The 4,540-nt window shown below is 35.2% G+C and overlaps 1 non-coding gene across 1 annotated transcript; it reads left to right on the plus strand.

The window, feature by feature from the left end:
* Positions 1-3,438: 3,438 nt before the first annotated feature.
* LOC125913799 (U6 spliceosomal RNA) lies at positions 3,439-3,542 on the plus strand. The gene has a single exon (XR_007455096.1). It is a non-coding gene; the product is annotated as a U6 spliceosomal RNA (small nuclear RNA).
* The last annotated feature ends 998 nt before the right edge of the window (positions 3,543-4,540 follow it).

Raw genomic sequence — 4,540 nt, forward strand, 5'->3', positions numbered from 1 at the left:
GCAGGCCAGAAATTCCAACAAAGTCTTCGAAGCTAGGAAGTAGGTTGATTATATTGTTAGATAAACTCTGAGTAAATCACAACCCCAAATACATACATAGAAAAGAGATGTAGTGGAGGGAGGATTCAGTTGCTTTAAAACATCTCTGGAGAGGCTCCAGACAGGTATAGATAGGAAAAAATTGCCAAGGGGTAGCAATAAAGGCTTATAACGGGAAGACTATCTTCAGAACAGCTGTGCTAGGGAGCCCCTCTTCTTCCTCTGCATATGTAATAAATGGTGTAGATGGCAGATGTGCTGCCCAAGCTTGTTAACGTCCTAGAAAGAAAAAGCCACTTGTCAGTAGGGTTTACCCTTTGACGCAGAGACTAAAGGCAGCCCTCCCATTCAGAACACTGGCCTTTTGGGTAAAATGGTCCATTTGACCTCAAAGGATACAAATGCCAGCTACTATAAACAGAACCATATTAGAAATACAGTCCTTTACAACCCCAAATTAATAATGAACCGACGATTACCAGATATGCAGGGGAAGTTAAGTAGAACAAAAAGAAAGACAAAGATGAACAAACAGAAAAACTGCCCACAGAAGAGACAGTGGTAATGGAAGGAATAAAAGAGAACATTAAAATGTTCTAATTAGTATCCTCAAAATTTCAACAATATATTGTATTTGTAATATAAAAAGAGGCTGCTATGACTTCTTGAAAATTAAAAAAAATAATACAATCGATCATCTAAAAATAACTGTAAGCTGAACAAAACAGGCAGAAGACTGAAATTTAATTTGGAAGGTGGAATTAATAAAACGTTCTATGATGGAAAGTAAGAAAAACAGAAAAATATATGCACAAAACGCCATTTCAAGAACTATAAAGCCTCACTATTCAAAATGTGATCCACACACCAGCAGGATCAGCATCATCTGTCTCATTAGAAATGCAGAGTCATGGGCCTCAGTTAAGACTCTATTTAAGTCTAAGTTAAGTCTAAGTTAAGACTTACTGACTCAGATTCTTCCTTTTGAAAAGATTTCCGAGTAATTCGCATGCATTAAAACTTGAAAAGCCCTGATATAGAGCACATATCCAAAAGGTCTTAGGCATATCTAAAAGCTGGTTTAGAGGAAGACAACATAAACAATGAAAGAGTTGAAATAACCAAAGAAATAACCAAAGAAAACAGATGAAGAAAATTTCCCAGACCTAGAAAAAACATGAACTCAACGACTGCCAAACTTGACCAAACGTCAAGTGAAAAAAAAATGCATTAGATACATATTTGTAAAATTTCAGAACAAAGCTTGGAAAGAAAAATTCTAAAAGGCATCAAAGAGAAAAAAACAGTGTTTGCTCAAAAAGAAATGACCATCAGATGGACATCAACGCCTTCCCAACAACAGGGGTCCTAAAAGCCTATAAAGCAATTGTAAACACAGAATACTATACCAAGTGCAATTATAAATAAAATTTAAGTGAAGAATAAAGGCATTTTAGACATAAAGAGTTCAAATAGTCTACTTCTCATCTACCTTTAAAAAAAAATATTACGAGGATGTACTCCAGTAACATGAAAAAATAATCCAAGAAAGAGGAAAAAAAGCAATCTTAGAACAGTTTAATCTAATCCAGAGGTACAATGAAAGAAATCTCAGAATGAGCAGTAGACCCAAAAAGTAATGAGTAGAAATTAGAAAGAGACTAGAGGACTTTATGGAGAAAAAAAAAAAATTTTTTTTTTGGAGGTGAGTGGAGGATGGTAGTGTGCATAAAAAGAAAGTCATGTTAAAATATGAAGCAAACTAAAACATGACATTATTTTGAACAATTGTTGATATATATAACATATTAATGTATAATATGCATTGTATTTAATTTATAAATAATATATAATATTAACTATACTATTTCTAGGTTCATCTTTCAGATTTTGCTGTTTACAACTCTATGAAATGATACTGCTTTCTTCCTGTGCCTAAATATACTACGTGGTTATAGAAAGAGTAATATTCCTAATGTTTATATATTGATCATTTCAGATATTCCTATTTTAAAATCAAACTATAGACAATGTTTGAAAGGCACTGGATATAGAAGGAAATGTAATGGTACAATGTGTCAGTGTAAATTATTAAAATATTTGCATGTAAATTGCTTTAAACTCAAAAAAATGTAAAACATAATAATTTAGTTGACAGAAGGCAGCAGGGAAAAAGAAAAGAAGAAAATATAGGTGCACTGATTTCCTCACCTCACTTAGCATGGGGAAAATAGAGCCAGTCTTAAGCTGGTGATTGAAAAACATAGATTAATTATACTGCTAAGTAACAAAGATAACCAGTAGAAAGATGAAAACAAACAAACAAACAAAAAAAAAGAACAACAAAAATCCTGAACTTAGGAGCGAATAGGGGAGAAGGGAAAAAGTAAGAGTATATGAAATTTCACATCTTTCATCCAGAAATCCATAGATACTATCCGAAGTCTTAAGAAAATCAAGAATACAATGTGTTCTTTAGAAATATGATGGTAAATATCCAAAGGGATATTGGTAAATATCCAATTAAAGTCATTAACTTTGGAAATCTTTGGAGATCAGTAAAGGGCAGTGACGATAAATTTTACTTTCCATCCACTTCCCATCTATGCAAGTTTGAATATTTTAACCATTATAACTGTTTTAACCAATGTATGTATGTATAAACATTTAAAGCAAAAAATAAAAAATAAAAATGAAAAACTTCAATGGAACTTACATGATATTTAGTTCTACTAAACAGAATAAGCACAGAAAATTTACCACCAAATATTTGGTGACTCAACAAATTTTTTGAGCACCTACTCTGTGTGTGTTCCTGTGCTAACCACTGAGTCTACAACAGTGAGCCAGACAGATGCGCCCCCTATCATGACAGAGATTACTATCTACCCATAAGGACAGGCATTAAACAAATAGTTACATGAATACATATAAGGACAGGCATTAAACAAATAATTACACAAATACATTGCTCAATGCACTTGTGTCACACGTTGTGAAGGGTAAGTATATAATGAGAAAATATAACGGGAATTTAAGTCTGGGAAACCACACTGCTTTGGGCAAAGCTGCATATAGCAATTCAGAAATTTGAATTCTTGGTACTAACATGTAAAAGTTATTGGACATACAGGAAATAACCAGTAAGAGACAACTGTTTAGCTAGCAACTAGTGCTCACTTTGGCAGCACATATACTAAAATTGGAACGAAGGGCGCCTTGGGTGACTCGGTTGAGCGTCCAACCTGGCTCAGATCATGATCTCTCGGTTCGTGGGTTTGAGGCTCACGTCAGGCTCTGCACTGACAGTGCAGAGCCTGCTTGAGATTCTCTCTCTCCCCCTCTCTCTCTGACCCTCCCTGGCTCGTGCTTTCTCTCTCTCTCTCTCAAAATAAATAAACTTAAAATAATAATAATAAGATAAAGTGAGAATGATACAGAAGAGATTAGCCTGGTCCCTGCGTAAGAATGACATGCAAACCTATGAAGCATTCCAATTATTTTTTAAACAGACAAAAATTTAAAAAATTAAAAAACAAAAGCAACTGAACTAGTTCCCACTTATTCAAAGTCCTGTCCCTTGTTCTATATAACTCAAAAAGCATTTACAGATTTCCATGGTTTTAAGTTTTCTGAGCTCAAGAAACTTTTTCCCAAAAATGAATCAAATCACTCAATTTTTTTTTCAAAAAAGTAATATATTGAAAGCTGACAATCTGGCAATCTGCTGTAAGGCTAGGTAAAGATCAATCCACTTTACCATGTTAAAAAAAAAAAAAAAAGCATAGTATTTCCAGAACTGTCAAGAACTTCAAGTTGTGAAGGAAGTTATTTGATCTCGTGCACTTAAACACTATTTACTTACCCATTTCCATCAGCATTCACTCATATAAACTAAGTGTGAGGACCAGAAAGCATATTTTTATTCAACCTGTATCCAACTGGGATACAGAATCGAGTGTGAGAAAGTAGCATAGGTCTTCTGGTATAACCTAAGGGCTAGGCAGACTGGGAGGCCTGTCCTGAGCAGAAGAGGAGTTTTGGGGGACACAAAAGGAGAATTTTAGTTAAATAATTAAGAGACCGTTTTATAATTAAATAAAAGTAGCACTAGTGGCCCTTGAAACAGTCTGGGCTTTCTCACATGTCATGTCAAAAGTGACATATGGTAAAGCTCATTATCAATCGCCAGGACCCCAAAACGGGCCACCTCCACAACAATGAACCTGCGCCCTTCCTTACATCTACCTGACTCTGATCCCTACAGCCATTCTAACTGCACTCACACATCTCAGCTTTCACACCACTTTGGGGTGTCTGGTTTAGCAACCTGTTAACCAGATCAGACTGGGAGGGCAGGTTGGTACCCTTTGTTACCGGTTGTTCCTTTGGAAAGAATCGATTAATGTCTATTCCAAGCCCAAAACTCCATATGGGCAGACGCATTGGACAGAATACACAGAAAGGGTTCATTTTTTGTGCAAAGCAAGCGAAGTCTATC

This window comes from Panthera uncia, assembly GCF_023721935.1.
Source record: "Panthera uncia isolate 11264 chromosome C1 unlocalized genomic scaffold, Puncia_PCG_1.0 HiC_scaffold_4, whole genome shotgun sequence".
NCBI classification, from domain to species: domain Eukaryota; kingdom Metazoa; phylum Chordata; class Mammalia; order Carnivora; family Felidae; genus Panthera; species Panthera uncia.